Source organism: Pinus tabuliformis, chromosome 9, assembly GCF_031772625.1.
Source record: "Pinus tabuliformis cultivar Carrire ecotype Pingquan chromosome 9, CPIR1, whole genome shotgun sequence".
NCBI lineage: Eukaryota > Viridiplantae > Streptophyta > Pinopsida > Pinales > Pinaceae > Pinus > Pinus tabuliformis.
Window position 1 is genome coordinate 178487708 of NC_142307.1, and position 11022 is coordinate 178498729.

The 11022-nt window shown below is 39.9% G+C and overlaps 1 pseudogene; it reads right to left on the reverse strand.

Annotated features, from left to right (window-relative positions):
* The window catches only part of LOC149147688 (kinesin-like protein KIN-14R), a 91452-nt pseudogene extending 86824 nt beyond the window's left edge, over nt 1-4628 (reverse strand).
* Between the last annotated feature and the right edge of the window lie 6394 nt (nt 4629-11022).

An 11022-nucleotide genomic window follows, 5' to 3' on the forward strand; every position in this document is an offset into this window, starting at 1 on the left:
ATCTTGATGAAATAGCTGGAGCAGAGGCTGAGGTCATACAACTAAAGGACAATTTTTTACCCACAGGCCTGACCCCTTTGGAAGACATTTTTGATTCAAATGATATTCCTAGGAAACCAAAGATGCAGCCCCTAAATGCTGCCATTGAAGAGTGCAACATTGGAACGATTGAAAATCCCAAGATAATAAAATTATCAAAGTCTTTGCCCCCTGATCAGAAGCCCAAGTATGCTGACCTCTTTAAAGAGTTTCAAGATGTATTTGCATGGAGTTATGAGGATTTAAAATCCTATGATACTTCAGTCATTCAACACATTATTCCTCTCAAACCAAATCAAAAACCTTTCAAGCAAAAATTAAGGAGAATCAATCCTATACTTCTCCCTCCAATTGAGAAAGAGGTGCAAAAAATGTTTGAAGTAGGTATCATAGCACCCATCAGATTTTCAAAATGGATATCCAATCTTGTTCCTACAAGGAAGAAAACTGGTGAGATTAGGCTTTGTGTTGACCTTAGAAACTTGAATGAAGTTTCCCTCAAAGACAATTATCCCTTACCCAAAATGGATCACATTCTTCAAAGAGTGGTGGGGGCTTCTAGAATCTCATTACTTGATGGATTTTCAGGTTTTAACCAAATCTTGGTCCACGCTGATGACCAGGATAAAACAACATTCACAACCCCATGGGGAACGTTTAAATATGTCAAAATGCCTTTTGGACTGAAAAATGCAGGAGCTACTTTTCAAAGAGCAATGGATATTGCCTTTGCCAAGGAGATTCATGACTTCTTAGTTGTTTATCTTGATGATCTCACTCCTTTTTCTAAATCTGACCAAGAACACCTTAGACACCTAAGGCAAATGTTTCTGACATGTAGGAAATATGGTATTTCCTTAAATCCCAAGAAGTATCTGTTTGGCCTGGAAGAGGGTAAGTTGCTAGGTCATATAATTTCTAAAGAGGGAATTAGAATTGACCCTTACAGAATCCGGGCTATTCTAGAAGTCCCACAACCAAGAAACATTAAGGAATTACAAGCCTTTTTGGGAAAGATCAACTTTCTAAGAAGATTTATCCCAAATCTAGCAGAATTGATAAGGCTATTAAACCACATGTTGAAAAAAGATTCCAAGGTAAAATGGACACTAGAAACTAAATAGGCCTTTGAGGGCATCAAGACTTCTTTGACTCAAACACCCGTTCTTACAAGTCCTCAGTTTGATAGAGATTTCATTATCTTCTCTTTTGCCTCCCAACATACTATTGTTGTGGTTTTACTACAGAAGGATGACCAAGGAAATGAGAAACCTATTGCTTTCTTTAGCAGAGCCCTTAGAGATGCACCTTTGAAATATCAGATTATGGAAAAGCAGGATTATGCCATGGTTAAGGCCATCAAAGATTTTAGGATTTATATCCTATACTCTCATGTTATTGCTTATGTGCCAAATGCCAATGTGAAAGACATATTGACTCAAGAAGGATTAGAGGGCAAAAGAGGAAAATGGATTGCTAGTATTTTGGAATATGACATTGAAATAAGACCAGCAAAACTGATAAAGGGACAAGGTTTGGCTAAACTCATGTCTGAAGCAAACTTTCAAGCCTTGGATATTAATCAACTGGACAATGAACCGGAGCTGACGACTCCACAGATCAATATAGCCTTTGAACAATCCCCCTGGTATGCTAATATCTGTTATGTATTGCAAAACCTGTGTGCTCCCCTAGGATTTCTAGAACCAAAAGCAGATTTTCAAAAATGAAAGCTTCAAGATTTTGTGTTATGGATGGTAATTTACTGTGGAAAAATCATGAGGGTATATTGTTGAATTGTCTAACAATCAATGAAACTAACAATGTTATGAAAGATTTTCATACAGGTGACTGTGGTGGACATTTGTATTAGAAGTCGACTGTGGATAAGATATTGAAGGCAGGTTACTATTGGCCTACTCTATTTGCAGATGTCAAGAGATTTGTTACTTCATGTCATAAGTGTCAGGTGTTTGAGGGAAAAAGAAAATTATTGCCCTTACCTCTGAAACCTATTTCAACAGAAAGGCCCTTTCAGCAATGGGGCTTAGACTTCATTGGAGAGATTCATCCTTCATCTTCAGGTCAACACAAATGGATCCTAACAGCTATGGACTATTTTACCAAATGGATTGAGGCTGTTCCATGCAGACAAGCAAATGATTCCATTATCATTCAGTTCCTTGAAACTAATATTTTATCCAAATTTGGTTGCCCTGAAAAGATCATTACAGATAATGCTGCTGCTTTCAGATCCAAGAAAATGGTCAATTTTTGCCATAAGTTCCATATTACCTTGGGTCATTCCACAGCATACTACCCTCAAGGCAATGCTTTAGCTGAATCATCTAACAAGAGCCTTATTAACATCATCAAGAAGATGTTGGAGGAAAATAAGAAAAATTGGCATAAAAAGCTTGCAAATGCCTTATGGGTAGATAGGCTAACAACCAAGAGATCTATTGGGATCAGCCCATATGAGTTGGTTTATGGAATGGAGGCCAAATTTCCTTCATCACTAGGGATTCCTGTTATCAAATTGCTTCAAGAAACCCAAGCTGAACCCAATGATATGCAAAGGAGGATCAATCAAACAATCTGTTTGCAGCAAACCAGAGACCAGGTATACAACAGAGTTCAAGTTTTACAAGAGAAGCTAAAGAAAATCTTTGACAGAAGAACAAAAGCAGAAGACTTTTTCATTGGTGATAAAGTGCTTAAATGGGACTCAAGAAGAGAAGATAAGGGAAAATATGGCAAATTTGATTCCCTTTGGAAAGGACCCTTTGTTATTCAAGCAGTACAAGGAAATAACACATATTTCTTGAAAAATTTGGATGACACTGAAGTTCAAGAGGGCCCTGTAAATGGCCGGATGTTGAAGTGCTATTTTGACTATTTTCCATGTATAAATCTGACATTGCCTTGTACATTATTACTTAAGTATAGTAGTTTGTTTTTAGCAGAAAAAAGGCGTTACAGCTTCACAAATTTTTGAAAGAGAGCAAGGAAAGGCCATAATTACAAGATTTCCCATTTTTTGAGAAGCCTCAGTGTTGATCATCAAAAGCAAAGTTCTCAATTTTAGCAAGAAATTAAGGACCAAGGCATTCTGACCTACTGTTCTTGGTCTTTCATATGGAAAAACCATCCCCAAGTGGAGCCACTGTTAGCCTCCTATACCAATAGGTTTCATTTTTCATGATTGGCAGGGGAAATTCCAAATATGTTCTACTTTGATGATGCAAAGATCCCATATTTCTGTGGAAGAACATGTCTGTATATAGTTTGGATAGTGTCCTACTTCTGGATGGGTGATCCAACAGCCTAATCTGGATCATGCCATGTTTAAATTGATGTTGTAGAATAGAGAAAGAAAATCTGTCCAAACTGTCTAATATTGGTAGATTAGTGGATTAGGTAGAGAATAAAGGTTCCCAACTGCTTAATCTGGGGCCTTGGAAGTGATAAGGGTAGTTGTAGATAGAAACTCAAAAGGAAAAGAAAAGAAAAAGAAAAAGAGCAATTGAGGGTTTGCAAGTCTAAGTGCACCCTCCTTGAAGTAATAAAAAATGCTAGGCATTAAGATGGGTAGGTAGAAAGGGGTTGCAGAAGCTTGTTTTCCTTCATATTGCTGGTCTTGACAAAAAGCATATATTGACAAGAGAAGGTCCACCTGGTTCAACATTTTGGTCACAGCACAGTGAAGCATGTCTAACTCCCCAATCATTCCCCACAAAACATCTTTCTAACATTCCCTAAAGGTCCAATGGGATTTCCTCATTGTGTACTAATATCACTTTTTGATTATGGCAACATCAAGCCAAGGTGTTGATTCCTATTGCACAAGAAAGCCACATTAGCTGTGTAAAACCCTTGATCATTTTCATCTATTTCTGCACCTAAGTTTACTCATTAAGATTAGTACTCAGTTCCCCTCTATCATCTCAAATCCATATTAACCCCTAATTTTAATATATAGCTCCCTAAGTTCTCCCATTCCCTATTATTATAGCATTATTGTGTAAAATAATCCCAGAAATATATATATTCCCCCCCCCCTTTGGCAATCTAACCATATATCCCAAAGTTTGGAAGTGTAAGAAAGTCGGAGTCCCATGGAATATGTGTTCATACTTTATTTTGGGGGATTAAATCAAAATCCGGTTGATTTAATAACCCTAAGCGCACCTTTCAAACATGTACATCGTTTACCATTTATCCCCGAAAACCTCAGAAAACCCACAATTTCATTTATCCAAAGTTTTTTCCCGGCGCCATTTTTCAGAAATAACAATTGTTTATTATACGGGCCCCACCGTATCTCTCTGATATCTCTGCATCTTGTCATCCGTCAGATCCGGGCCCTCCCATCCGACGGTCCTCGGCAATTTCGGACCACCCCCGATCGCCGTCCTTTAGCGCCCGAAAAATGTCAAAGGATGACATCTGTCTGTGGGCGCGTGTCCATTTCTCATTGTATCGGGCGACCTCTGACACAAACCGGGCCCGTACCAAAAGCGGTCCAATAATACCGCTTACCGCTCTCGCTTTCCTCTCCCCGCCATTGCCTTTCCGCCGTACGTCATCCCTGCATCACCACCACGTCATTGCCGTATCAGCGTCGTGTCAGCTTCCATTTCGCCATTGTTCCCGACCTGTCCGCCACCTTGCTCGTCCACGTCGACCCAATCACCAGTTGACATGTCATCCTGCTATACCCGACCCCACCAATGACGTCATGCTGACATCATCCATAAAAAAGGCACCAAAAACCAATTTTTCCATATTATCGCGCAAAAGTCACGGTTTTTTGTATTTTTCATATATTTGAGCACTCTGTGTAACTTGCATGCATTTATGTCGTTCTCCCGCCAACCTCCAGAAATTCATCCTTGAGTTGCTGCCGCCTGGAATTCTGCATGGTCATCTTCCTCCTGTCGCACCACAACCAGGTATTTACCTGTTTCTCCCACCAACTTGTTTTTCAGTCTTCACAAGCTAAAAACACAAAATAACCACCATTCAGCTTTCCGAACTCCTATACCTTCAAAGACTAAACTAGTACCCCTTGGAGGTCCCAAATTCATCAAAGTCCCCTCATTCACTGCATTGTGCTTAACCCACACCCTTCACAAAGTTTTCGTGCCGCAGGGCGCGCCACAGCAAGATAATTCACCCAGTTTCTCCCTGAAAACCTTTTTTCTGTCAAAATTCACCACATTCATCCACATTTCAAGTATAAATCCAGTTCAGAGGATAAGTGAAGCATGGAGACCCCTGTGGCCTTGAACATTACTCCCCTGAGTGCCCCATAGAGGAACCTAGACTGGCTGGCCCTTGCTAACCGGGATCACCAAATTAAAGAGACAATTGAGATAACTACCAAATATCATGTACACACTGTTTGTGAGCTGAGGGATAAATACATGAGTGGTGCTGATGACATAGGTATCTGGGAGTCTAATTTGCCCATTTATTACCAACCTCAAGTCAATGTGTTCCTAGACCTCATCCATCAGTGTTGTGAACACTATGACCCCTCACAGAGAGCAGTTTTGAGTTCATCCGGGAATGTTTTATTCCACATCACTCCACAATCCATAAATCAGATGTTGAACTTTAAACCAACTAAACCTCTGGTCCCCCTTTCTATGAATTTTCTACTCCAAGAAGCTGTCAAGTTGCCCAGCTCAGAGGTCACAAAGATTGGTCAGTTGTTCATGAAACCAGAATATCAGCCCCGACAACCTTCTCCTTATCTGCATGTCTGGTTCAATGATACAGGGAGACTGCTAGTGGACATGATATCTTGCATTTTGGGATTCAATACCAATGAGTTTGTAGATGATACAACCTTGGTGATGTTATCCATGTTCACTCCAGAGCAGCCTCCTGCTCCCCAGTATGATTATGCCACATTCTTTGCTGACAAGATTCATGAGCAATTCATGAATCTGGAGAGGGAAAGAGTATTCAAGTACACCTCCTATATATATCACTTAATGTTATACTTTCAGCCTGATAGTTTCCTTGTCTCCTTGAGAAAGCTGGATGCAAAAGGAAACAGGAGGTCAGTGGTATTTTGGTCATCAGTTTGTCACCATATCTCTTGCTCCCCATACAGCTATTGTGAGTTCATTGATCTATTCATCTATCTGGCCTTGTCTCTGCTACAGATTTCTCCTCCTCCTAGACTCACCGATGATATGCAAAAGATCCTCCAGCTTTCAAAGAATTATAGCATTTGAGATTGGTACTTCTACCAAGACCACACAGTGATTAGAATATATGGCTATGAGCTAGCCCCTTACAGACTGCCAAAGTATGTCCCCATGAGACTTTTTGCATTAGAGTATTTCTGGCAATTTGGAAATGCAGACATGATTCACTTTCATAGCAGAAATAAGAAAGCACAGCTCAAAATCAAACACCAACTGGGCCCATTCATTTTCAACAAAAGAGAAGAAGCATGGCAAGAAGCAGATAAAATTCTAAAGAGCTTCCAACTGCAAACAAGCCTCCTTTGGTCACCCTATGACCCTAATCATTTTATAAGTCTTAGAAGAGTCAGATACAGACTTGCCAGCTATGACCATGTCAGCATCCCACACATTGAAAAATATGCAAATCAGTTAGAATGGAAGGAGGGCACCCTAGTGGAGGCATGTTCTAGGGAAGAAATGGCACAAAAAGAAATGAAGCAGTTAGAAAAATCAGTTGACTTGGAATGTTTTGGATAGGTTTACTCCCCAGTACTCAAGCATCTTGGAGTAGTTGCTTCCTCTTCTACTAATCCCCAGCAATCTGCCCAAGCCTCTACTCAACCAGCAACTACAGCTAAAGGAAAATAGGTGCAACAAGAGGAGCCACTCTCTAACATAGAGCAGCAAGCAGAACGGCAAGAAGAGATGGCTAAGGCACCTTCAAGTACAGAGCAGCAAACTCAGGAAAAGGTCCCTCCTAGGCAGGAGGAAACAGTAGAAACCTCGGTGCTGCAAACTCCAGCTAATGAGGAAAGAACAAGGAAGAGAGATAGGCAGGAGGAAACTCCTCTCACCACTTCAACAGATCAACAAGGTGAGAAAAGACAAAGGCTGAATCCTTTTTCTGAGGAGGAGATGCCTGAAAGGCCCACTGGTACCATGCTCCCTCCCAACATTGAAACATCAGCCAGTTCCTTTCAGCAGGAACAAGAAATACAGCATGGAGGAGAAGTTAGTTCATCAGCGCAACGGACAAGGTCTGAATCTAGCATCAAGAAGCAGTTTATAGAGATAAAAGCAAGAAATGAGCCAATTATAATCCAACTCTATAACCAGCTGCTCAAGATGGCACCAACCAATCAAGAAAGGCTTATGTCGGCCTATGATATTCAAGAGGGAAAAATGACTCTCAGTCATTTTAGGCCCACCATGTTGTAGCCTCAATCATCTGCCGACTATATTAGGACCAACCTAGAGGTCTTTGCCAAGGACATCCATCCTATGGATCAGATAGAACTGCACAAACAAACAGGGGAGATGGTTTGTGCCACACTGGCTGATAAGACCCTATTGGCATATAGGTTGCAAAACTCCCTGAATAACACTACTACTCAATTGGAGCTAGAGAAAGCTTCCTCTCAAGCCAAGGATAACAGAATCAAGTCCTTGGAAGAAATCATCATAGAACTGGGCCATGATCCAAATGACCCTAAGGGAGTGCAGGCATTAATGAAGAAGAAAGATGAGGACATAGTAGCTTTGAAGAAGCTGGTTAAGCTACCACCAACCCTTCACCCTCAGACTTAAGATGTTGCCCAGCAAAGAAGAGATCAAGATGTGACGGCTATGCTAGTGGCTTTGCACAAAAGGCTAATGGAAACAGAGGGTGCCTTGGAGGCAACCCTAAAGCAAAAGGAAGGAGAACAGGTGCTTCAACCACCTCAGCAGGTTATAAATCTTGAGGATACTCCTCGAGTAATAATTCCTCCCCCAGAAAGGACATTAGAAGCAGGCCCTTCAGCACCAGCACCAGATGTGGCAGCACCAGAGCAGGCACCCAGCCTTGACATGCAGAATATGAGGAAGCAATTGGAGGCTCTTGAGGCACAAATGGCAGAACTAAAGGTAGCAAAAGAAAAATTGGCTACACTGGAAGAGAAATATGATAAATCAAAGCAGAATGTGGCTAAAAGGACAAGGGAAATAAGAACCCTGGAAAAGAAGATAAAGGAGCTGGAAAATGAATTAACCATGAACAAAACTATAGCTGATGTAAAGAAAATTCTATGGGCTAAAATTGGCCAATCTGTTACAAACCAATGGCAGTCCATTGAAACAGTTCATGAACAAATGAATCTTCTGAGCAGAGCTCAAGCTGAAAATCAAAGAGCCAAGGCACCTTTAGGGAGCATGCCTAAAATAGCCAACAGAATGATAAATGTCCTTAACAATCGGACTGGCCTTCAGCTAGCAGGAATGGGCATTAGAGACAGGACTGATACTATTCTGCTGATAAAAAGGGTGCTTACCCTGAGAAGTTATGTCCAGTCATTGGAGAGAAAGTGTCAGGAAATACAAGCAGAAGTGAATGAATTTATTGCAAAAATCACAGTTTTACATAACAGGGGCCTCCCCAGTTTGGTGACCAGTGCTGGAAGATTGTTATCACATGAACATTATGCAAAAAGGGTCAACAGATTTGCAACAAATCAAATAACAACATCTGCAAGCACTCCAGAGGAAGCAGGGCCCCCATCTGGGCAGGATCTTTACGATAAGCTGGAAAATATATTTTTAATTGAAAATGAGATCAGGCATCTTTTTGCAGTTACTCCCAATTATTACAAATACACTGAAGCTGATGAAATTCTAATCAAAAAGCAGAGGCATCAATTGCCCACTGAAGAATGGTGGAGGAGTATGATAGAAACTATACTTTGATAAATTAATTTTGGCCTAAAGTCAGCATTTTCAAAATGACTCATGCATCAAATTTACTTAAAGCAACAGTGGAAGACAGCTAGATAAAAAAGGCAGTTTCTGGGTACAGCTGGATAATGCAATTGATGTGTCCAACACAACAACACCATGACAGGGCAGCACAAATGCAAGAATTCTCAAAATCGATGCAAAGGTGCTCAGCCATCCCAAGACGCCCCAAAAGTCAAAAGATCTCAGACAGGAATGACTAGCTATAATCAATCTTCTTTAATAGCAATAACTATTGTATCCACTATTTTTGAGAGTTGGTAGAGAAAGTTATGAGTCGATGACTCATTTTTAGTTATTTTGTAAAGATAATTTTGTATATATACGCCCCGCTTAGCTTATTTGGGGGTTGTTGTTTATTTGTTTTGAAGAACTCGACTGTATGTTCTGAGAAGTATAATACAAGAAGCTGTTGGTTTTCTCAACTGGGCTATGCTTGGACGTGTTGTGATGGATTGTTGGCTGTTGCAGAACTCTCGTGTTTTCTCATGATACAATAAGTGTTTTCCTAACTGTCTCTATGTTTTATATGTTTACATAACTCATCTATGATATATGTTTTCTTAGTAGGAAGGAAAATGAATAGTTCAGGATTTGTCCAGTAAGACACCCTAAACTCAATCATTCCTGCTAACTATGTTTTCTTCAATATTAGCTGTAAATATGGAATTCTTAAATGCTCCTGTTTACTCTGATTTTATGGTAAATTCTATTCGAGAATTCTCTTTTGCTCTTGAATAAGATTCAACCTTTTATGTTCTGTATCACCAAGAAAGAAATCTTTGTTGCCTTTCATGGTGTGATTCTATACTATTTCTTCTCAAATCGAAGGTTTGTATCATGGATACCTATCTGGCTCTGCAGTAACACTCTTCTATCATAGATACTAAGTAATAATCAGTCATGGACTCCATTTTCCCAATGGAATAAACCTTCTTTGATCATTGTAAGCCCCTCTTCAGACAACAGATGACAACCAAAATTCAAACAAAACCATATATTTCATAACTAGCCTAAAATCCTAAAAAAAAAACAAAGCTAAATTAAAAGAGAGAGCCCTCTCTGATTGCAGGTAGGCTAGAACCTGTAATCCAAAGTTGGTTTGTGGTTACCTCGGCCGTATTCCCTTGGGAGTCAAAGGGAACAACCTGAGTGTTAACAGTAGTGCAACTGTCATCAATAGTTAGCCTAGAAAGAAATCATCTACTACGTTGCATTTTCTAGGCTTATCTACAATAGTGATATCAAATTTTTGTAACAACAATAACCAGTGTGTAATCCTACCATTTGTAATTGGCCTATTTATTAAAAAACGAACAGCAAAATGGTCAGTATGTACAAATACTTGATACGCGGTGATGTAATGTCAGAATTTGTCGATGTCATGCACCACTGCTAAGAAATCCTTCTCGGTAACTGTGTAGTTGAGCTCAGGCAGGGTCAGATTTTTTCTTATGTAGTAAAGAGAATAAGGTTTCTTATCCTCCAGTTGGCACAAAAAAACACCTACAACAATATCCAATGCATTCGTAGCTATGTGAAACAACAATTCCCAATTAGGTCCTTGCAAGACCGGAGCTGTTGATACACAACATATTAGTTTTAAGAAAGCCTTCTCACATTTCCCTATCCACAAGAAACAAACATCCCTCATGAGCAAGGAAAATAATGGCAATGCAATTTTTGAAAAAATTTCTATAAATCTCCTGTAGTACCTTGCATGCCCCAAGAAACTACGTACCTCTTTTTGCGTTTTTGGGGTTGGAATTTTTAGAATTACCTATATTTTTGCAGGGTCTACCTTGATTCCGTCAGCAGAAATGTAGTGTCCAAGCACGATCACTTCAGTCATCATCATATGAAATTTCTTAGTGCTCAAGGCAACATTAGTCTGTACACATCGTTCTAATAATTTTTCCAAATTGACTAATGTTGTTTCAAAAGAATCTCCATAAGGTGTGAAATCATCCATGAAGATTTCCAAGCGGTCATTCAATAACTCAGAGAT